Source organism: Cucurbita maxima, unplaced genomic scaffold, assembly GCF_002738345.1.
Source record: "Cucurbita maxima cultivar Rimu unplaced genomic scaffold, Cmax_1.0 Cma_Scf00007, whole genome shotgun sequence".
Taxonomy (NCBI): Eukaryota; Viridiplantae; Streptophyta; class Magnoliopsida; order Cucurbitales; family Cucurbitaceae; genus Cucurbita; species Cucurbita maxima.
The window spans coordinates 6,211,725-6,236,519 of NW_019272023.1; the positions used below are offsets into that span (position 1 = coordinate 6,211,725).

A 24,795-nucleotide genomic window follows, 5' to 3' on the forward strand; every position below is an offset into this window, starting at 1 on the left:
AGAACTAGCACTAGACTGATTCCCCCCTTTCAACTTTGCCTCTCTCCTTTTGTGCTTCTACCCCGGCTTTTCATTCTGTTTCATAGAGCCCGAGAAAATTTGTCTAAGAATGAATGTAGAAAGGTGAGACACTTTTCCCGACATGCGGAAAAAAATCCAGGATGACGGCTGTCAAAGGACGAGTAAGGGACGAGGAGGGGGAGGCTCTCGAAACCAAACGAGACTCGAAAGAACATGGGAATTAGCACCATTCCTATGAGTGCTTTTGTCTCGAAGAGCCAACGAAGGGCCTGCCCTCTCGATCGAGCTCAGTTTCGGTTTAGCATCATATATCGATCTGGAGAAAATGTGGATTGGTTGTAGTGCGGATTAAGGAGCTGCTCCTCCATGCTGTGGCTGTGGAGGTGGGGCTGCCGCCCCCTGATAGAGGCAGAAGCCGGGGCCACCTGAGCCTATCTGTGTCGAGTGTGTCCATTGAAAGAGGAGGAGAGGCAACTCAAATGCCAGCACAAAAAGAGAAAGAGTTGTGCCATTTAAAATCGAATTCGGCCGAAGATCGCCACCACACCGGCTGGTTGGTGCATTGGCCTTACTGTAATAGGGCCGAGAAGTATGACCCTTCGATCAGAACGCCCCATATCTCGTGACATGCGGAGCGTGGCATTTCCTTTTAGTTAGTCCATCTATCTAACTTCTAACCAAAAAATTCATTCTTTATCAATCAAGTCCCATTCAAATTTTTAAGTGCATTGCCTCTCTGAGTGAAGAAGAGAAGGGCTTTGTATAGACAACCTTGAACCATGTTCGTCGACCTAGGCTCACCATTATTTCATTTCATTCTATTTATGGGTTCGAGCTCCAAAGAACATATACATGGTCGGCTTACGTACGTCTCGTTGACCAAACGATGAGGTATACCACGCTCCCCTCTTTCTATAGAGGAGAGATAAAGAAAAAGAAAAGAGATATAGTGATCGTGCCGTAAGACCTTGTTCATTTCTACTTGAGGTTCGTTATTTTCCTCGGTTTTTTTGACCTTACATAAGGTAGCTTACTTACTTAGCACTTGTGCGTCAGATCTAATCAGAGTCAAACTTGGATTAGAAAAAAACCTTTCCCTTATTATCCGGAGTACACTTGTACTCCTTGATCTTGAGTGCGGATTAAGCCCAATAGATTTTTTTTTTTAAAAGTCTCAACGTCCTTGTTGAGAGTCGCTCTGCGAGACTTCCAGTAGTCTCTGACTTTGTCTTCGAATCGTCAGTTTCAGCCCGTTCCCAGCTTGCCTCGCTCTCAGGTTGGCCCTTCTACTTGACTAAGTAGTATTCTACTCGTGTAGTGGGTGTATGGTCCCGTCTCGCCCATGGTGGGGTCAGCTATGATATACTAAACTGATTCTTGGGGAAGTTCATCTACAAGATCTAGCGGTGCCCTCGTGGGCACGTTCCTCTCAGAGTCGGTCTGGTCTAATTGAAGTTAACTGACTCACATAGAATACGGGGTGAGTTTTCAGCGAGCTGATCGCTTGAGTCTATAGGCTACCTCTCCTATCCACTTCTCTACAAGGTCGACTTTCTTCTTCCTTCAGACCGGGCCAAGCCTTTAGGTTGTTTAAGTAGGTTGGGCTAGGTTAGGTTGATCTTTTGGAGTGATCTTCAATCAGGGTCCTCGCTCCCTTCATACGCCTTGCAGCTTCATCTAAGTTGGTTTGGGCTAGGTCGTTGCGCTCCTGCCCCACCTCTTGGCACACTAACATCTCTTTTTCCTATCAATTACACATTTGCTTTTTTGATCTTTGGCGACGAAGTCCTAAAGCAAATAGGGCTATTTAGCTACGTTATCAATTTCTATATCCAGATAGGATATTGCCTCATTCGTAATTTCTACTTGGAATCAATCCTGACTTCAAGAAAGAAATCCTCGTTCCCAGGTAATAGTGAGAGAAGAAATTGGTATAGGAAGAGCTGACCTCCTTATGGTCTGCCTGTCAGCCGACTTCTTGTGGATCACTCCCTCCCCTTGTTTCTAGTAGTCATTTATTTTGAGACGAGATATAGAACCTATTACATAATCTACCATTGAATTGTAGCCAATCAGTGAAGCTTTGCAAATAATTGGTTTTGGCAGAGAGGGGAAGAAAGGCTTTCCTAGAAGAAAGTTAGAAAATCAAGTCTTGCTATATCTTCTATCACTCTATTCAGTAACATATGCAGCTTTCTCTTGCCCGAGAATCTAATCTAGTCTGAGTAGACCGGTAGAACGAAGCCCTTCAAAGCAGGCATGGAAGGTCAAACTGAACCTGAAGGAACGAGATTTAGTCGATCTGATTCGATAGTCTATTATTACAACTGAGCTGTAAGAGACGATGTTGGATAGATCCGGAGGAAAATAATAGGCTAGTGTCATTCCTTCTATCTTTCATTTGACATCCTACACGGAACCTTTTTCGATTGAAGGGCAGCCGCTCCAATCACTTTCTGCTATACACACTAAAGTCTTTTCTTGCACCAATTTCTGAGGGACAACCGGTGCATGGGGAACACTTGATTCAAGACTTTCTTTCCAGCCCCTTAACCGAAGCCCTTACTCAGACACCTCATCTCATTCTTGATGTCTTTTATATTCCTTTACACTTCCTTAACAGGGTTAGACTATCATAGGCCTCTCTTTCCTCTTGTCAGAAAGAACCACTTGGCTTTGTCTAACAAAGGGAGTCTTTTGGCATTGCATCAAAAGCATTCTTTCTTTTTATAAACGTTTCCATCCATTGACTTCTGCTTTCCAACATTAGACTAATGATTTTTGGCAAGCAGGTTTTAGGGCACTAAATAAGGTAAGGCAAATCTCTGGAATACAAAACATAAGAGCTAACAGGCCTAGAAGACTATTATTAATTGGAGGCTAGGCTAATTCCCTTCAATGCCAGTACATAGTTAATTTCTGTCCATAGGAGCATTCCAGACTAAGAAAGAGGATCCAGGTAAGTTTCAAGACCATGTTGCTTCCTGCCAGTTCTCTTGAATGTGATTTTCTTGCTCCCTCACCTGCTTTGAGTTGTCAAAATTTGTGCCCTTTGTTCTAGGACTTATGTTCTTGCCTCTCCAATTTCAAGCCACCCAGAAAAAACAATCAGTGAAAAAGCAAGATAAAGTGCTTTGGTGAATGAATCTCTTATGTACACCAATCCTAATCTACTTCTTTTTTCCAAACCAGCTAATTAGATTTTGAAAAAGTTAAAGGCGTAGGTAGAAGCTCTCTTATCTCTTTTCTCGCAAGCTATTTTCAAATTCAAAAGCAGTAAATACCTCTTTCCAAGTTTGAAGTATAATAGAGAAGGCTTAGCCTATTGAAGCGGGGATAGGTTAGCTACAATAAAATGTTCCACTGTCGGGAACTCTCTTTACATTTTTATGACTTGAGTAGTGAGATAGCTAAGTGTAATAGGTCAAAATTTATATTGATCCCTAGTTCAAGTCCATGGCTTCATTTCTGACTTAGGTTAGCTAGCAAGTTTGAAAGGCTTGCACTTTCTCAATTTTTCATACCAGGTAAGTCTCCGAGTTAAGATGGAAGGATTTACTAAAACTTTAACTGAGAAAGAAGCTGCTGCTGCTGCCTAGCTCGATTGGTCGTTGTCTGACTTGATTCCGATTGATGGGTTTTTCAATGCCTAATTTCTCTGTTTTAGCAATTCGTTTTTTTCTTGTAAGTTTAGCTAACAAATATGAAACCACCATAACATAAAGAAAGTTCTGGGGCATCTCCTGGCTCAATACACCACATCTAAATGGAGTTAATGTAGGATAGTCACAAGTGCTTCCTCCCTAAAAGAGAGGTTATCCCTTGAAAATGAAAGAGCTACAAAACCCTCATGGATATACCGCATTAAGGTAGATCGGGGTACGCAGTTAGAAATTCCCGATCGCTTTTTATTATATCAAATATTAAGCAAGACGGTGGCAAGAAGTCCTACAGGTGCTATCCCACCAATCTTAAGTCAGACCTATCTTATTCCCCAGCCAGCTTCATGGCCACACTAAAAACAGCCTTTTGGAGTTCCTTCAATTTACACGAAGTCGTTCCCCTCTCCTTTCCAGTCTCGCAGCTTCTCGTCTCACTACTTACTCCCTCTTCGAGTAATCCTGGACTGATTTCACTCTTTGACTCGACTGTAACAAAGATTAATGAGACTTAACTCTTTTCCTTGTTCAGCTATTGCATTAAGGAAGTTAAGACGAAAAAGAAAACCTGAACTGAAACCGATACCCTTTGACTATTTATTCTTGAACAATAAACAAAGACTCTAATCCTTCCCTTCGCTACTGAATCTGATTTCACTCTTAAGGACCATTAATTATAAAATTCTATCCTTTGTCTATTTTCTTAGATAAAATGCTATCCTTCTCTTATTTTTTGGGCTATTTTTGAGATATTTGAGATCAAAATCCATGATTTCCCTGTAAAAGAGTTCCAAATCGGCTAAATGGGACTGATTGAACCCTTTTTCGTTTTAGGGCCATTAATTCTAAAATGCTATCTCTATTTTTTGGGATATTTTAGAGGTAATGTTAAAGGAAGTCAAGAGACTGAACTCAATCACTACTTAACCTCGTAAACTATCATCAAGTCAAGCTCCTTCCCCTTCACCTCATAAACTCGGTTTCACAATTCCATTGTCTGCCCCTCTATTCCCTTTCCTGATTGAACTGTAAACAAAAAAAATGAAAGAGAAGCTCAATCACCTTTACAGTCGAGTAAAGAAAAGAATAATCCGGCCGTCAGTCAAGACTCAACATGAATTATCCTTCACTCCTTTTCCTATGGATTCTTTCACGGTAAACAAACTAAGACTCAACTCAAGCAAGATTAATTATCCTTCACTCCTTGTTCATTTACTCTCCCTCCTATAATCAAGATTAATGATCGTTCATCCGGAACCTTTGACTCTATGACCTTCCCTGATTGAACTCGATAAAACATATATATTCTTTTTCCTTCACCTTTTCTTGAACTCGGTAAAGCAGCTTAGCTTCTCTCCTTAGTCAGTCTTTATTCGTCTGCCCCCATTTTCTAAAAAGAAATAAGTGTCATACTCATATGAGGAAGCCTGTTGTGACTTCACTTTAATTCGACGTGATGTTGGGTCATTAATAGCTTTTATGAAGGACTCTGTTTCGAGTGAGACCATGGATTAATGATAATCTGACTTGTAGGAAGAACCTCCTGTTAAGGTAGCATTCCCTCTCTCTGTCATAAGTGTCGAGATGCAAGAAAGCAAAAGACGCAGCAAGCAGTTAAGAGACTTCTTAAGATATCTAACATTTCTCCTTAGGCAACCTTACTTGAGTTGATGAATAAAAGGAGAAAAGGCAATCGCCCTTTGACGAATGAGCGATAGGGGACTACTTATTACCATAACACCATTTTTCACTTTCCTACTACGATTGAAATGAAACTTAGACTGGGCCCAGTATAGTAAATACCACAGAGGATCACCTCTCTCAGTGGTCAATTGAGGTATCATGCCCAAGACATCGTGTATCCCTCCCTATAACACTTGGGTCCACGTTCCTCTTTATTTCTGAAACCATAACCAAGCAGCCCAGAATTGAAAACATCGGTCGGTTTCAAGGGAATGAATGCCAAGTAAGAAGCTGAATCTGAAGATGGATCTCCCATTTGGAACCTTGTAGTCCCGTCAGTACTACCCCAGTACCTGATTCTACTATTGAATTAAGTGGAATACCCTTGCCCTTTCCAACTGTTCTGGTTCAATGACTCTGATTTACGTGCCATCGATAGTTGATCATATAAGAATTTTGACTATCTTAACCAGTGACGGACCCCAACCACATTGGATTCTCTCGTGGATTACGTCATGAAGCACGTCAAGATAGGGCTTTGCTTGCATTTGTCAGCCTTCCACGTTGCAGCCAACCTTGAACAACCAAGCAATGAACGAAGTGTGGTACGTACCAGTATTCGACAATTTCTCTTTCAGGCTTGCTTTGAGCGGCAAAAGGAATGCTTGTCAAACTCAAGGCTACTTAATAATGTTTACGTCTATCCCGTACCGTGGAGAGCTAACAAAGCGTCGAAGATGTGTCAATGACGAAGGCTACCTCTGTCTCCGCTTACTAGAGCTAGTACCTACTTTCTTTCTATAGTTTTTGGTAGAGTCATTTTCCTGACTATCGGTTCATAATTTGAGCTATGGTCTCTCTTTGATTTCCAGCTACCTGGTTTTAGTTCACATCCCAAACCTTTCGGTCGAGTTAGCATCTGCTTTCTCTTTCTCCTAGATCACCAAATCTTTCTCCATTCTCTAGTCTTCTTTTCCAGAAAAGGTATCACTATTTTTCCAAGGATGGATAATGTGGTGGAATCTTGAGTACTCGGTATCAATTCTTTGTTCCTGAATTGCAATCTTTCTCTTTTCCAGAATCGTTATACATCAAATTTGCCTTGACTGTCTGTCAGAATTCGATCAGTCCCAAGAGGCTATTTATATAAACTTCTCAGCCTTGACTTGACTTTTCCATCTCCTCGTTGAAAACGAAATGCCTTTATGCTTCTTTCGCACACGAGCTACTTGAAAGAAATTCTATTATTTGATTTACAATCTTAAAGTACTAGTCGATATTGCATTTATCCATTTTAGGTTTAGCTGCTATGCCTTATTATGAGAATGATTATTCTTGTATCTAGAACACAAATAGGACTTCGAGGAAAGGGATAGGAAAGACAGACCAGACCGGAGGCTAACCTTCCATTCTCAGCCTATTCCCTTTTATAGCGTCTTAGCTTTACAGATGCAACTAAGAACTTCTCAAGCACATCCCACAGCCTCTTATTGGATCTCGCTTTGGTTGTCCTTGGCAAATCCTTAGAGCGTTATAAGCGAGCTTCCATCTCTCCTAGCCAAAGACACCTTATTCTCTTTGACTTTGCTTTCTCAATTTTAGCTTTGAGCCCTTCCCTTTGACTTCTTTATTTAACTTAATGCTTTAAAAGGCCAACCATTGAGCCTAGCGCTAAAGCCCTATTGCACCTAACCACGAAAGTCTCCAATATTTCAGCGGAGCCAACACTCCGCCTAGAGGACAACCACCAACTTCCTACAGTACACCCTTATCTGTCTGGGGCACGCACCTTCATTCAGCCATGTGAGCGCATCACCAGATAGTCGAGCGCTTAGCTTACAGCGCCTTATTCGTCTTCGATCGATCAACCCTATACTATAAGACGAAAGCAGCTAAGACTGACACTACCTCACCTGCTGATGCGAACTATGATTTTGATTTCAATAAGCCCAACTTAAACAGTTAAGAGATTTTTGAAGGGACATTCTAGTTTTGCCAGATATTTCGTTGTTGGACGAAGATCAAATTATTTATTCCTTCCCAGAATCCCAATCTTCCACTGCCTTTCTCTGATGGATAACTCCTTTATTTCCCCCATCTATCGGAATCTTGAATGAATGCCCCAGCGGATCCAACTATTTCATAACCTGTCCCTACAGTGATATGGCTGGATGCATTGCTTGAAATTCCTGCTTTACTGGTGTTGCCCCTTGAGAAAGAATTTGATTCTATTATCAAAGGTATTTTCATTCAGAGATCTTTCTTTCATTTCCATGTGGGGGGAGGCCGCTGTGCTGGCTGCTGGCTGATTGGTCCTCATGTCGATTGAGAGAAGAATGTGCAGGACAGACGGTCTGCTAAAAAATGTATGGCTGGGGTTAGCAATACCTGAAGTGATGTTTTAGTGGGAGTTCCAGAGAACGGGGTGTAGAGACCTTAAACAATGAAGTATTGAAGCTTCGGTAGCGAGAATCAAGCATATGGCATATATCTATTTCAAGTAAACAATAACGGTTCGCTCGATTCACTTAGGTTTTTGTCAGATGGCGCCTATCCCCAACCACACCGACAACAGGCTGGTGGAGACTTGCCTTAGGCTATTCAACCTACGGTCGTGAGAATTGAGAATTATTTGACTATGAGGTCTTCTTTCGTTTCCTAGAGCACGCTTCTGTAAAGTCATACCATTTCTCCTTTTCTACAATGAGGAATTCAGCTTTATCCGCTTCAAAATAGGGAAGGTCAAGGGAAAGATAGTATAGCCGGGCCAGATGATAGAATGTCTTTCACTTTTTCTATTTATAAAGAAGAGCCAAACACAAGAAACCAAGCCTCGTCTAAAGGGATAGAAGTCTCGCTCGGCTAATTAATCAGATTTAGCTTATTTGAAACAACTAGGGTGAGTTACTTCGTTCCTCGGCTAACCAACCCTTGAGTTACTTCGATCTACTGATTCTTGATCCTTTAATGATGTAAATGAGAAGAGAGGGCATGTCACGATGCTGGAGTTGACGGTGTACCCCACGCTTATAAGGATCATCTTCCCTTTCAACAAGAAGGTGAAAGTTCACAGGGGGCCTAATCCTATTTGATGAAGCTCTTGAGAGATTCAGGGTCTTGGACTGATCCCTCCGAATGATTAAGACTAAAATGCTTAGTTTCTTTCTCCGAGTCCGACTATTTCCTTGAGTCTGGTGATGAGTCGTTTGATCTCGATGCCATAACCCTCGATGAACTTAGTGATTGTATTCTTCCTGAACTGAACTGAACATGAATGAAATTCTTTCTGGTTCAGAGTCTCTTTTTCTTGCTGATGTTCATGTTGATGATTAATTGGTTAATGTAATCATTCAACTTATAATGAATCATAGGAAGGCCTAGACTTAGAAGATCAGAAATGATTAAAGAAGTGTTTCGAACATGTTAAGGTCAAACCTCAAGATCGTGCACAACCTGCCATGGATGGAACAGAGACTGTTAACTTAGGTACCGATGATGAGATCAAGGAGGTCAGGGACCACATGAAAGGCCTAGGGGGAGTAGTTGATAGCCCTTATGAAGGATCAAAGAGCTTAGTGTGAAACTAAGGATTAAGGAAGGTTTCCACCAGGCATAAGCTAAGGTACCTCACTCATTAGTCACTACCCCCTGCATGGTCAACTCTTGTCGGGTTAATGTATTTGAATGAATCATATATTCATTATTACACGTAGAGATACCTATTGATAGTGGTTTGTTCATGCATCAATAGTAGAGTAGCTATTAGTATAGTTTCAGAGAAGTGACAAGATCATAAAAAGGGAGGACCTCAAGCTTGACGTTATTACCTCTCAATTGGTAGGAAAGATTTGAGACTGGAGCATACGCCTTCTTCCTCTATGGATAGGGCAATGTGACACGGATTAGAAAGGAGAAGAATCTAGATATGATGTTAAGATCTTGATTCTTTCTTAAGCTTAGCTTAACGGAAAGAGGCATACAATTCAATGAATATTTCAATGTGACTCCTATATTAACCATCTGATGCATTACTAATGTCAGAATTCATTTTTGAATGGCGCGTAAAAGAATGTTCTTACATTACGGACTAGGTCTTACCTTTTTTTCCAACTATTAGAGCGTGAGAATTTGTATCAATTAGAATAGAAAGAAAAATTCAATCAGCATTTTGAAAGGCCTCAACAGTAGATACTGACAACGCCTATTTAGCTATCAAAGAGAAAACCGCAACTAGCTTAGATTCTGCTGACTCAGATCAGATGTTGGTGGTCTAACTTGAATGGAATATCTCGAACAAGACGAAAGTGCCAATTGACTAAGAAGCTGGGCGTGCCGGCTTGAGGGCCTACATCGACTAGGCCTCCCGTTGCCCTCAGTTAGCGGGGGAAGTGATCTGTCTTAAACAAGAATGTTGGCAGGGAATGATATTGAATGTGAATGGGTGATATGGGAAGAAGGGAGAATTTCTTGTACGTATGATATGGGGTCGAGATCCGTTATTAATGAATGTCTCCTCTGGCCGCTTCTTGTGGGGATTACCCTTCTTAAGGAGATTGCTGCCTTCCTCGTTCTATGCTCCCCCTCAATCAATGCCCGGGAATTGAACTATGATAAATGGACTTCAAGAATACATAGATCTGGAGATAGGCCATTTAGATAGACCGATTCCAATATCAAATAGCATCCCGCAAACTATCGGGAAGCCGACTACATAGGTAGGGGGCGTGCTGACATGCTTGACTTTTGGTCCGCTAGCTGAGCCATAAAGACTTCTTCATTCAACGGATTGAATTCATTCATTCATTCACTGGCTTGACTCTCTAAGAAGGTCGATCCAAAGCCATTGCTTGAAGCGATTTCCTTGACCGAAGTCTGCTATCGAAGCGGGCACACAACCAACCGGAAGTCAAAGTCAGGATGGTGGTCGATTATTCTATATTAATCAGTAGGAATCCGCTTCTCCATCCCTTTCCTACAAGACCGCTTATTTGATTCTGCTCTCTCTTATATAAGTTCATTTCTGATTCACTTCTTCCCATTCGTTTCGAGTGGAAAAAGTCTGAATATTTCTTTGCAAGCATTATGGAAGATTCGTTAGCTACTTCAATTCATCGTACCTCTGGGCACTTTACTGAGTAACGTAGGAAGTGAGTTAGTCAGTCAGTAGCTTAAGTGAGGGAAGACAGGAACGAGATCAAAGAGAAAGATGAGTTTGATTCATCAAATAGAAAGTCTTATCGGTAGAATGCTTAGGTTGAAGGGTCTCGTATCGAAGAACTTGTTGGGATCAAAGAACATCCTGAGCATAGGCTCATCAGAGGAAAATGAATAGATGAGCTCCACTTCGCCTTGCTTCTTTGTTGGCTTTCTAGCCTTGCGTTAGCGAGCTAATTCCAATTTCCTTATGAAGGGCCTCTAACACCTCAAACAGGTATAGGTAATTCCAGGAATTACAATGCTCAGACTTCACAAACCAAGGGTAAGGAAGTCTCCCCAATATCAATGCTCAACAACCGGACAAACAACCCTACACAGAGCTAGGCATGCCGCTGGGCGTGGTATAAAAGATAGCATGACAGAAAGGAATTATTCCGAATCTAGAATCGAAAGCCTTAGGAAGAAAGCTTGAGGAAGACTGTGACTTCCCCAAAGAAAGGGCACAAGACTGATGTGTGTAGAACTCTCAGAAGAGTGGTCCAGGATCTCATAGATAATTGATCAATAATTCCACCATCACCTAACTAAGTCAAGTGTTACTGCGAATCCACTTCGTAAGCACGAGGCTACCTCGAGGATGATGATGAGATGGACTATACCTACCTATAATCAATCATGAATAAAGGAAGCATAAAGGGTAGATGGGACAGCCCTCGGGGAAACTGAACAATAAGGTGTTCTACAATGCACCACCTCATGCGAGCATACCATAGGAATCCATCATTCCAATGGGACGGGATCCAGATGTTGAAGAATAAGACCGTCAGAAGGAAGATATGGACATAGACATGGACTGGGATGAGTTTACTGACGCCATGACCACTGGGATTTCTTCATAGACGAAATGGACTTAGATGACTTACCAGCACCTAGTGACAATGATTGTATGGTGCTTGACCTCAACAACTTTATTGAGGAAGACTGCATCAATGCCATCACTAGAAATAGAAGGCAGTACCCATCGCGAAAATAAAGCTTGATCCAATGCCAGAAAGAAGAGGATCTTATCCTCAAACAACTAAACTAAAAAAGACTCAATCTAATATCTCGATCTAGAGTCTTATACAGTCCTCATACCAACCATCGCCAAGCCCCTTGAGTAAAGCATACAATCATTGCCAAGTACCTAGTAAGACTTCGCCAGAAACATTGGTGGCAACATTGATGAATGCTACCAGGACAGCCGCCACTTCATTGACAAAGACCTTGCCTCAGGTAGAAGTTCTCACTTCAAGGCACTGTACATTAGAGTAATGGCTTGTGGAAAACCCTACAAAGAAAGTCAAATGGTACTCAAAGACAATGGCTCAGCTTTGAATGTCGGTCCATTAAAGGTTGCAACTGAGGCTTGAGGCATCATCTTTCACTCCTTCTGACCTGATTGTTCAGTCGAGAATATCAAAAGAGATGTCTTAGGTGTAGCCACCTTGGATGTGAGCATTGGACCGCATGATCGGGAGAGCATGAAAATTCTTTCCTCAGATTACTTTGACTTTACAGTACTCAATTTCATCGAGCCTGCATGTTTGAATCTGTTACTTGGCAGATTGTGGTTACACCAAACAAAAGGGGGGCCAGACCATCCTCTGTGCACCTGAAACAAGAATTTCCCCTCGGAACTTCCTTCGGTGGTAACTAGGGATTTGCATGGAAAACATGGCAAGGTCAATAATGCCCCCCAGTACTATAAATCCAACCCGAGGCTTCTTTTGCTGCTTTATCTTTATCCGAATTTGATTTCGACACAGTTCAGGTTTTTGACCATTTGGATAGTAAGGAGCTCATTGATCTTTACTTTGACCGATATGCAAATCACGCAGTGACTAACATCATGAGGAAGATTGATTACTTCCCATGCTTGGGGTTAGGGAAGAATCAGCAAGGCATAACAGAAATACCAGAATACCCAACCTCTATACGGGAAAGGATACGCTCCTTCGAAGGAATATTAAAGGGAGCGAGATGAAAGAATCCAAAGTTTGGTCTTGGGCAAAAAGAATGGAATGGCCAGACTTTTGATTGGAAAATGCGCCTCTACTTCAAAACCCTTAACGGTTACTTTGTCAAGGGGTAGATTTCCTTTTTGTGGCTTTCCTGAGCCTTGGTATTGCCCTACTACTTAAAAGAGAATGTCGGGGTTTGATTTCAATCTTCTTCGATACCAGCCTCAAGCTAGAAGACTGTGAGCCGGTGCAGTTGATGGAAAAGGATTGGGAAGAGAACATGGACTCTCTTTGAGAATGTTTATGTCCTTGAATATGGAGATGAAATTGAGAAATTAGGGTTGATTCGGTCTTCCACTCCAGAATTGGTACCTCGCAGAAGAGTCCAGACCTATGCATCTAGAGTCCGAACCAGAGTCCGAGTCTGAAACCGTGTCAGAGTGTCTAAGTCCAACTCTTCCTTGTATCAGTCTGAGTCTAATAGTGAATCTCCTTTTAAAGAGGTAACCTCTTCCTTTTACCCTTTCTTTGAACAAGGGGTCTCAGTAAGCAAATATTGGGTGGGCTACTCCTCTTTCTTTTCTTTTCCGAACAAGCTACAGCTTTTGAATCGAAGCCAGGTCACTCTTTCTAAAGAGAATCAAATCTGATTATGAGAATGAAATCTTCTCTGGGATTCTCTTTTCTAAGTGCCTTCAAGCGCTTACTCAATGCCAAACCAATGAAAAGAGTCCTAGTCCACCACAACTGAATGCGTACTTTTCTAGTTAGCCCACTGACATAGAAGGAAAGGAAAATAAAATGACTTGCTTCAACTGAAGAAAAGAATGTCCCATGACTCAAGCATTCGCTTGCTGTGGATTCAGCCATAAGAACTGACTCGGCGACAGCAAGGTTTGAAATCAGTCTTTGTTTGATTGATCTTGCACTTTCATTTCAAGTAGTGCTTGAGAGAGGAAACGGCAAAGCCAAGAACCAAGCTGACTGAATGAAAGCTAACAATTTCATTGCCTCACAGCCTGAATGCCTGCTTCCCGCTCCGAACCTGGATGACTGAATTTCTTGTGCCCTATTCACTCTCTTCCTTCTCATTCACTGATCTAAAACAACTCTTGCTTGAAAGTACAGTTGAATTAATAAGGCGCTCCAACTCAAAATAGAACATTCTTTTCACAACGCAAGGCCGATATCTTTCATAGCAACCAAGGATGAGTTCGATCCATTAGTTCTTCTCTATGGCTTCTTTTTCTATTTAGTAGAAAGCCTGGTTTAAGGTGTCCCCATTTTCTTCATACTCGATAGAAGGGCCGATAAAGGACAGTCGGCGATACGACTATTTATTCACAAAATTGCCACTTCTGTGTTAAGAGTTATATTCTGCAAAAGCTTCTTCTTCTGATTCCACAAGTAAAGGGTTCGGATCATGAGGCTTTGCCCAACCCCTCCTCAGGGATCGCGGAGTCAGGTAGATCAACAACTTGTACATATCTCCTGGAAAAAAAGATCCCATCACTAAACCTCATAATATCCCATCCGAGGTTTTAGTCGAGGCTTGGCTTTACGCCCTTTAGTCTTTCATTTTTCGTTTTAGTCAAATGTCTCCAGTGCAAGGCTATCTTTCTTTCATTCCAATTTTCCATGATTGACATTCCTCTGTATTCTGTTGTGCTCAGCGAACGGATAAAGCCCAAGATGGGAAGTCGCATCTCTTTCGGAGTTGAATCGAGAATCCTACTCAAAATCAGAATCGAATCACGCTCTTTCAGAGAATGAAAGACTCCATAGCCGCCTAGTATGAAAAGTTGGTAAAGCTGTCCTGTACTACATCAGTAAGCCTTCCATGTATTGCATTCGTTTGTCAGGGAATGTTAGCCCCTATTGGAACTTCAATCAGGGTAATTTGACTTCTACATACAAGTGGACCAGCCAGTCCGTCCGTCTGGTAATTGATTCCGTATTCAAGGCCGTCCTAGCTTTCCAATTTCTCTGTCCTAACAGCGTTTGAAGCCCTTGCTTTAGATTCATTCTTTCCTATCTATCTTTTGAGTGTGGTATGAGTCTAAGTGTATTAGTGTATAGTGTATAAAGAATTTGCTTCCATCTTTTGTGTAATCAGATTCTACTTGATTTGATTTTCCAAGGAAGAATGAAAAGGATTCTTGCAAGCGGGCAAACTTGAGCTTTTTCTTCCTTCCATGCTGCTTTTCTATCCAGGATCTAGCCGGATTCACAGCTGATGCCAACAACGCTCTGGCTGCAGGTCGCTTTAGGTTTCATTCCAACACCTCAGTGTGTTGCAAGGGTGATACGCTTCGGGAGAAGTCCCCAAAGAAAGATCCGATCTGTCCTTTAGACTGCGCTTTCGCATACCCTGAAGAGATTTGAATGAAGACTCTTTCTAGAAAGGATGGACGCGCCAGTTTCTCTCATACCTAACAAAGGTACTGTCAGGTCGCTTTGGCACCTGATGCTAGATTAGACGACTTTATAGACAGTCCAATGTTTATATGAACATGGCACGAACCAAAAGTGGATGTGACAACTTGGAAGTTTGGTATCATATTCCGTATAATCGATCGGTTTGTGGAGCAACCAGGACCTTCATGTTCTGGTTGGCCAGGTAGAGTCGTCTAGTGATAAGTCCTTGGGAGGAGATTGATGCTCTCCGAATAGACTATCAGACTATAAGACTTTATAGAAGGAGATGCCCCCAATGCGGTAATAGCCGGTAGAGACCCACATAATTCAAAATAGGTGAACTTGCTAGAATCTTGTTTAATAAATATCGGTAACTAGCTTAAAAAGCTCTATCCCCTACATTAGCTGGCTGAAAAAAGCAATTTTTCCGAGGGAAATTGAAACAAGTCCCAACCACGAGGCTTTGCCGCGAGAGTTTCGACATTAGTGATTTTCTCTGAATCTGGCCTATAAACCAAGGCAAATAGCCCATAAAACATATGAATCCGACTGATCGGACCGAACTGCCAATGAAATCCATTTAGCCAGTTAAGCTAACAAGAAAGAAATAGATCAGAAATCGAGTTTGAAGGCCCGTGAGTACGGGAACTGGTACGGTATGGATGGTGCGAGATGGTTCCGTCTTGTATCCTTGCAGAAGAACCTCGCACGCAGCATTCTTTTCCTCGGTATGGCCCACGGAATCCCTCTTATTAGGTATTTCTGATACAATTACTATGACAACAATAAACAAAGAAGATGAATTCTTAGTCAGATTTCAGTAATGAAATTCAAAGATATAGCTAGTCAAAACAGTCTCGGTCTAGAGTCTTTATACGTTATAGGGATACAAAAGTATAGAATCGTCTACTTATACTTGGTAGAGGCACTTAGGAAGCATCCTAAGGAAAATCCCATGATAGAGAGCGGGCAGCTCTGGGAGATCTAACTCTTATCAATGTCGTTCACTAGCTGTACTTGTCGCAACAGGCCAAAAAATGCTCATATCAAGTGCAAAGTATAAGGAAATAGCATAGACTGACCTCAATAATGTTCACAATTAGACAGACGATTCGGATCAAAATAATACCCGATATCAGATTCATCTACGCTGGCAAAAGAACTTGAAGAGCAATTGTCCAATCGGGAGGCTTCCCAGGAGAAGGGTTTTTGTTTTCACTTTCCTTTTGAGTCTATCAGCTGCAACAAGGGCTTTAAGACCTCCTTTTCTCTCCTCCTTCGAGTGAAGGGACTATACAACCTCCCTTTATCAGTCAGAGCAGAATCTTTAGTGGTTGGTTCTCTGCCTTCCTATTCTAAGAAGTATAAGATCTTACCTGCCGAACTAATCCCAACGGAACAGATCAAGCCTTCTTGGTTCGCCTTTGTATTGATATGGCACAATAGTGTTAAAGGGAATCTATTCTCTATATGAGATGCGGCTGGGATTGATAATTGATCCGAGAGAATTATACTAGCTTGAATGAAGCAGGAATAGTTCCAATGGCACTTATCCGAATTCCTAATGGATTGATTCCATCAAAGGGGATAGTCTCGCACAGGTCGTTTTCTACGTGCTGTATTTCGTTTACAACTTCAGCGAGCGCACCAGTTGGTCAAGTGCTTCCTTTCCTCTATAAAGTGTTCTCCCTCTTCTGTGAAGTTAAGGGACCCAACTCTTCTTTAAAACTAGAACAAAGAGAGTTTCACTTAGAATGAAGGGTGAAAATACTGCCTTGCTTGCCTTTCCTTCTAGTCTGGTGTGCTTCTTTGGTTGCCGGGTCAAACTTGCAATTGTAATTCTTCTTTTGCGCTACCTCCTGCTTCTACAGAAGATCGATTGGTGGGAACCAAAGACGATCGATTCTTTATTCCCCAAAGGGAGTTGTTGCCAATTCATCATAAAGATAATCAAGATATCCCAGGACAGATTCATGACTAGCGCGAAAGCATCAGAATGTAGAATTTCTTTCTTAAGGCCGGCCAACTAATGCCTTTTCCTGTCTATGATTCGAGAGGATTGAAAAAGCTCACCATGGCTCATGAACTCCAACTACAAACTCAAAACTACAACTCCCTTCTCTATCTCACATCTCTATTTCACTCTCAGGCCAGATTGAATGAATTCAGGAATGCATTTTCTTTTCCTTTAGCTATTGTATCTTCAGTCGCGTCTAGAAGGTATTCAATAGCTAGAGTGGCTAGCCTTGGCTTAGTAGCTCGAGATGAATGACTCGACTGATACTGATAAGAAGAGGGTAGGGAGTTATTCTTTAAGGGCCTTCACCAGCAGTTGCTGTCTTAGGATTGAGACCGATAGGAAGAGGTATGAGATCACTCTTTCTAAGCGAGATACAAAATTTTCTGATAAGAGGAGTGAAGGAAGGCTCCAAGTCTATCTATATAGCCTAGTATCGCATACTCTAAACTTGAAAGGAAAGAGAGGCCTTTCTCCAATCATGCCTTATCCATCCATGTCATTCCTCGCCTTCGAGCTCACGTTTACGTTCTAAAGATAGATTCTCCCTAAAGGAGTCTAATCCCAACCCATTTTCATTTCTCCCATCAAGCAAGCATAAGAGGTTGTCAAAGCCTGTTTTTCAGTAAGAAAGCTTAGGAAAGAAAGAAAGAAAGCAGGACAAGTGAAAGGAAGACTATTGACTTTAGCAGGAGTCTTGAAAGCAATAGTCTTTTAAGTTAGTTTCTTGGCAGGAATCTAACCTAATCAAAAGCATTAGTCCTTCGATTTCAAGGGCTAATTTTCGATAGCGGTTCAGGCGTACAATTGTTTAGTCTTTTAGAGTTGTCCCCAAGGATCTTTCTAGTTGCTTCTTTCATGTAAAAAGTATACTCGGTTCGGAGTAAGCTTGCATATGCTTGCATACGCTCCAAAGCCAAGCATGACGAAGGGATCGGAAGGTGATTTTGATGCCTCACACAGGAAATTTCGCTAGGCTCAACAGATAAGTCAGGATTGAACTAAGAAAACGGCTATTCCTATCATCAAGAAAGTAGGCTCCATCAATGAATTACTTGACCCTGAATAACCTCAAAGAGCATCCTTTAAAGCGGGGGTGTCGGGCTTAACTACTTAACTAGTACGGAGCAATGTCCCTATGCTATCTTTGTCTCCCTTTACTTAGTCTTTGTCTTTTCTTTCGCTTTCTCTTGAGTCTTTCCTTGAAACACTTTCAGGTTCAGGGTCAGGATCAGATCAAGAATGAATGTTCCTGTTCTGTCGAATAAAAAAAAGGAGTTCAAGCAAGCAAGAAAGGAGAAGAGAAAGAATGAATAAGGGAAGGAGTTAAGGTTTCGTCTTCCTGTTTCGGATAATTCTTCTTGAGTCTTACTTTCGTTTCGTCTTAGTTTACCGGGAAAGAATAAATAGGGTTAGGATCAAGAATCAATCAATAGGTTCAGTAGTTTACTGTGCAAGAAGGGACAGGTTTAGAGGCAGTTCAGTCTCATTCATCTTTCGTTTCGTCTTTCCTTCCGGTTTCGGTTCAGGTTTTGTTTTCGGTTTTGTCTTTCAAAGCAGCTAATTCATTGATTATAGAACAGTAAAGGAGAATTAATCTTGCTTTCGGCTTTCAAACACCGTAAAGGTTCAGGAGTTAAGTCTCATTCATCTTTAGTCTTTTCTCTCCCTTCTTTCTTTCAAGGTTCAATAGTGAAGTTAATCTTTCTTCTTTCCTTACTATTCTATCTCATTCATTTGATTCTTATTTGATTGACTCTCCCCTCCCTTCAAACAAAGACTGTAAAAAAAAGAGTTCAGTCTCTTTCCTCTCCCTGATTTCCTTCCTGGTCAGTCGAATGAATCTTAAGTCTCCTTGATTTCACTGTAAACTCGAATGAATCAAGAGTTGAGTCTTTACAGTGAAAAAAGCAGAGGTTCAGGGGAAGGTTTTCTATTTCGTCTTTGTTTACAATTCAAGAATAAATAGGTTCAGGGGAGAAGCTGATAGTAATAGTTTACTAGGTTCAGGGTCAGGATCAAGAAGAAATGGGTGTTCCGGAGCTTGACCTTTCATCCAGCCTATCTATTTCCCTTGTTCAAGAGTTCAATCTGTCGAATAAGGAGTTGAGGATTGACTTATGAACTACCTCTAACCCTAATTACCTCAAAAATATCCCTAAAAATAGATAGAAGATAGAATTTATTCATAAATGGTATTTACAGAAAAAAGAGTGTTTGAGGGTGAAGGATAATTAATCGGAAAGGTGCGAAGCAGTGAGGCCGATCCTTGTTTACCTCCTTCAATCCGCAAAAATGGCCCTAAATACCGAAAAATGGACGAAAATATCCCAAAAAATAGACAGACGATAGCATTTTATCCAAAAAAAAAAATAGACAGAGGATAGAAAAAATAATCAATGGTCCTAAAGAGGGAAAGAAGCAGGAGTCTTTGTCTTTGTTTTCTCTCCCTCCCTTCATTCACTCTATCGATTAAGGAGTTCAATTTCATTCTTCTTTCGTCTTAACTGACTATTCAATCAAAGTCCTATTACCTTGTCTTGTTCAATGACCTCAAAAATAGGGTGAAATGAATTCAAAAATAGGGATTTTATCAAAAAAAAAAAAAAAAAAAAAAAAAAAAAAGAGGATAGAATTTTCAAAGAAATGGTCCTTAAAGAAGATTGAAGAAAGAAAGAATCTTGTCTCCCTTCCCTGAAAAGACTCTCTCATTAATCTTGTCTAAGTCTTCTTCCTTCTTTCTTTGATTTACTTGACTGTAAAGCTGCTAATTAATTTCTTCTCCCTTTACTATCTCTTTCACCTCTTTTTCTCAGGAACATAGGTTCAGGTTAGCTAATAGAGTAAAGGTTCAGGTTCAGGTTCAGGTTCCGGAGCTCAGCTGCTTTACCCACAGGTTCAGTCTCATTCTTCTTTCGTCTCATTCATCGTCTTAGCTAATAGAGTAGAGGTTCAGGTTCTAATTCTTCTTTTGTTTCGTCTCCCTTCAAAGACTGTAAACTCTCATTCATCTGCCTTTCGTCTTTCTCTTTTTCTTTTACCGACTGTAATGTAAAGGTGAAGTAGCTCAGGTCATAGAGGTTCAGGTTCATGTTCCGGAGTTCACTTTCATTCATCTTTCTTTCGTCTCCCTTCTGTCTGTTTCCTTTTTTACTGTTGGATCTTTCAATGCACTATTATATCCTTTCTTTCTCGTCCTGATACCCGAGTGAGGAACCCTGCGGCGCTTGGGGGGCCCGAACCTTCCTTTATACACTAGGAATTTTTTAAGGGACTCTGATTTATTGTTTGCTTGCACCAGGGATCATCAATCCCCATAATGCCCAGAGCAAGCCAAAGCCAGGCCAACCTACGCCTTTTCCTTACCGTCACAGCCACCTCACGACTTGGATTCGAACCAATGAAGCTACTTTCCCTTTAGTAGATCGGGAGTGGGTTTGTCATCCTCCTCATTATAGTCCTCCTAAAATCAATAGCACTTCGTCAGAATAGATCCTATCTTTTCACCTTAGTAGTCCTATGCGTAGTCAATACTATAGTGCCAATCATGGCTACTAATAAAATCAGACTAGAAACCAAAAACCAGACAGAATAGTAGGTATAAAGCAAATTGCCCAATGTTTCCAAATTAGTCCAACTGCGTACCTTTCCAGCATAAACCGTATATCTCAGAGAGGTCGTATTTCTTTGGGTTGATAGTAATGGAATGATTTCATTATCTAAAATGAAGAACATTTCCCACCAAAAGATCAGTCCAATAATACCACTCACTGGTAAATAGCGCAAGACTGATTAGTGAATCTCCACTATTTGAATATGGAACATCATAACAACGAATAGGAATCAAACGGCTATAGCTCCTATATGAACTACTGGGAAGATCATAGCGAAGAAGTCGAGACCTAACAAAAGAAGTAAACCTGAAGTGTTGCGAAAGACTGAGATGGGAAACAAAACGGAATGTATTGGATTTTTAGCATGTACAACCATCAAACCAGAGACCAAAGCTGGGCTCGACAAAACAGAAAGTATTATGGTACGTCGTCCTTCCCTGAAATGGAACTTTCATGCTGGAGCAAGAACTAGCAAGAAAGTGGATCTATTATGACCAGCGCGGTTGTTCGTATTTCATTTTCTTCTTCCAAGTCAAGCCCTTCTTAGAAAGCACTCGCTGAGTTACTTACGGAATCTCAAATCTCTCTCGACCCCGAGAATTTGTTATGTTTCCAGGTCAATCAGAGGTTCGGCTTGCTTCTCCCCAACCTTTTAGCATTATGGGCCCCTGAAAGAAGAAAGAAACCCGAAAGAAAAAAGAAAGAAGAAAAATTCGGCCATCTTTCCAGAGAGAGGCCGTTTCTCTCAGGCCATCTGATACTAATAGTCGACTGCTCTATAATGGGCTTCCCCGTTCGTTCCCTGGGCTCTGCTCGCTCGTATACGCTCCGATCCTGCAAGTATTAATAGACAAACTCTCTTTTCTTTCCTTGCCTGCATTAAGATTGAAAACTTGTTGTCAAAAGGCAATCAATCAAATGGAAATAGTGAATCAAGATCTAGATGGATCCCTATCTTTATCTCTATCCACGGGGATACTGCTACATATGGATAGAAATCGATCTATGAATCGATCTAGACGAGACTCGAGACGGATAGATATGTCCAATCGAGTCGATCTTTATACGTTTTGGCCACGTTCGTTTCCGCTACGAAGAAGAAGGTGTGGATCTTTCAATCTTATGTCGTGAGGGATGTGCCCTATCTTAGGTCCATAAGATACCACAGCTTTTAGTGTTCTATGATTAACCTCCGAATAATGAGTAGGTAGTTCGATCCTTTTGATTTTTCTCTTCATAGTAAACTGATGGGGGGATGCGGAACAATAGGTCGAATTACTATATAAAGAAGAGTTGTAAACTATAGGACTGATTCTTCGAGTAGGAAGATTTCGGTTTTTCTCCTTCCTTCTATTCGATAAGAATAGGGATTGAAAATGATACAAATTTTGCTTCATTCTGTTGTGCTCAGCGAAGGAACTGCCTAAGCATACTTTATCCGATCCAAACTTCTTTCTTCTTTCCAAGTCTGATTCTTGCATATAAGAACGCAACTGTTGAAAAAACCGGGATTTTAGTAGTAGGCGGCCTCCCCTCTGAATTTTGAGTAGGTGGAACCATTCTATTTTAGTTCTCCACATTTTTATCGGGTGATCCAGGAATTTGCCTATTATTTTTTCAACTAAGATTTCGATATAGAAAGATCTCCTTATTTCTTCACCGAGGATTCTCGCGTCATTTTCTTGAAAAGATATTAGATCACCGTGGGACACTTTAAAATGAGTAATGGGGACCATTCCTTTATCACACAAACCCTTCGATGACTTATCGGCTGCCTTGCTTGAGAAAGAGTTGAACTAAAATGGAGACGAACCGGAATAACGTCCGATCTTGTTTCTAGATTGAGTGGAAAAGGGATATAAGAAGTTCGTTCTCTTCCTCTGTGCATCTCTGTGATGGGTAAATCCCCATGAAAAAGGGGCAACTTTCGTGTAGTTTGTGATTGTATGTAACTGTTAAGATTTTCTCTCGGATAAATTTTTCTCTTAATAGATCTCCTCTTGTTTCTCAATTTTCGGAGAATGCGGCGTTGTATTATTGTAAGTTCTCTATTCCGAACATTTCCTAAAAGTAGACGACAAGTTTGAAATCTTAATGTAGGCAAGGCATATCTTGCTGAATCCGTTTTTTTGCCACATCGCGTATAACGGGAATCGAACCCCCTCTGCAGCTATCGGGCATATGGAGAATCTTCGAGATACTTCAGCAACTTTTTAGTGCCTTGCCCCTTTCTTTAATAATCAGTTATCTTTATGCCATCCTTCAGTGCGCACGAGCACACTTCTGTTTTCCACAACCTATATAAGGAGGTGGTAATGCATAGAGATTCCTGCCAGCTGTCTTCTCTTCCTATAACTGAACTTCGTTCGAGAGATCTGATCTCATCGGATCTCACCAGGGTGGGCGAAAGGGAAGGAAGGGATTGGTGATCCGGGAACAGCAACGGGAGAGGTCTCGTAGCCCCCCCTCTCCCTCTTCCTCATGCCTATTTGTTCTCCCGGCCTAGGAGAGATGCGAAACTCTTCTTTTTTAATAAAAAGATGATAGGGCCATGATACATTCCGGAATATTGCTGTAAAGGAATAGACTCTTTTCGTCCCTGTTTGCCTGAGGACTTATGTGTATGTTTTGAAATAGGGATGTTCGCCTTTTGTAACAAGTAGACCCATGATATGGACTAATAGATGTTCATACTCTTACCCGAAAGTCAGATATCTACATCATAGTTGGCCAGTCCCCCACGGCTTCTCGCTTTTCATGAATGTCTCTCCCCCTCCGCTTATGTGAGTCTGACCAGCCTTTGACTCCGCTTGCTTCTGACTCCCTATGAGTCGTTTGACGACCTGTCTTTTTCGAAGGGTCGGCGGGACATGGGAGCCTCAGCTTATGCATCGGTTTACCGAAAGAACCAATGCTATCCCACTTCCTTCTATTAAAAAAGGCGAGCTGCCCTTACTTAAACAAAAAGGCCAAATTCAGGGGCTCCTTCCCTATTTCTCGGTCTCGTAGCTTCCTCCTCTTTATAAGCCCTCAATCAAGTGGGTAACCCCGAAAGGCGAACTCAGCCACTTTTTAGGAGTTGGTTTTGGCTTGCCTCCTTCTATTTCATTAGTAAAGCAGTAACGAGCAAGAAAACAGATGCGCTAACGCCTTAACTTGAGATTTGGAAATGCAAATGAAAGAGGAAATAGAAAAAGAAGAAGTCAATTCCTTTCGAGTTTCGCCTTCACCCTTCCGTGCACCCGCCTTAGGCGAGAGGCAGATCCCACGGCTAAGATAGTCGCTCTAGAGGTCGCGCAGTTCCGGCTTCGCCTGTGAATCCTGCTAGTCCCTGGGGCAACCTCTATCAAAACCCCAATAAAAAATCGGGGGCGGCTCAAGAGGCGCTGCTAGAGGCGCCAGCACCGGCAGAAGTTCCGCACCGCGATCCCCATCCCTTGAGGCACTTCTCAGGAAAATTCACACGCTAGTCACGCAGCAACTACGCTCAGAGTGTGAAAGAGGGCGATTGCAGCCCTCACTTTCAAGTAATGAGAAATATGTATTCGGAAATAGCCAATAACAAACATTCTTTCTCAGGATCTGGAAATATCTGCGTAGATGGATGCCAAACCCCTCCATGAATGGATGGAGCAGATTAGAGATAACCCTACAATTTGCTAAAAAGTCTTTTGGCATAATACTGCTATGCTATAAAAAAATAGAAAAGGTTTCCTCTCCTCTCCCTATCGGTTGAGCTACTTACTCCTTACTCCCTCTCCTCTTCGAGTCTAGCTCCTTACTCCCTCTCCCTATCGGTCTTGCTCCTTCCTTACTCCTGACTCCCTCTCCTCTTCTCCTCGCCTTTTTTTCTTTCTTTTTTTTCGGTATGACGCTCCGCGAGAAAGAAAACAAAGTGGGCTGTGGTGATGTAAGAATTAGGTTTTTCTACTTTCACTTTGTTGTTGAGAAAAGATATTGGGGAGACCCTTGACCTAGGCGGGCTCCCGCACCCTTCTTTGTTTAGTTTTTTTATCTCGGCGGTTGCCCTCTCGAGTCAAGTTCGCAGTTTGTTGGGCGCTTTTCTTGCTTTTTATGAAGTCGCCCTTTTTCTTTCTTTCTTTCTCCCATGCTTTCTGTTGGTCAACAACCAACCATAGCTCTCTATAGTTCTTCACTACTCGTACAGGAAGGAGTCTCTTTTTGTCTAGAGGAAATAATCAATCATTTTTTCTCAATCAAGA

General features: G+C 41.6%; 1 pseudogene; it reads left to right on the forward strand.

The window, feature by feature from the left end:
- LOC111482023 overlaps window positions 1-14,908 on the forward strand; it is an 85,214-nt pseudogene extending 70,306 nt beyond the window's left edge.
- The last annotated feature ends 9,887 nt before the right edge of the window (window positions 14,909-24,795 follow it).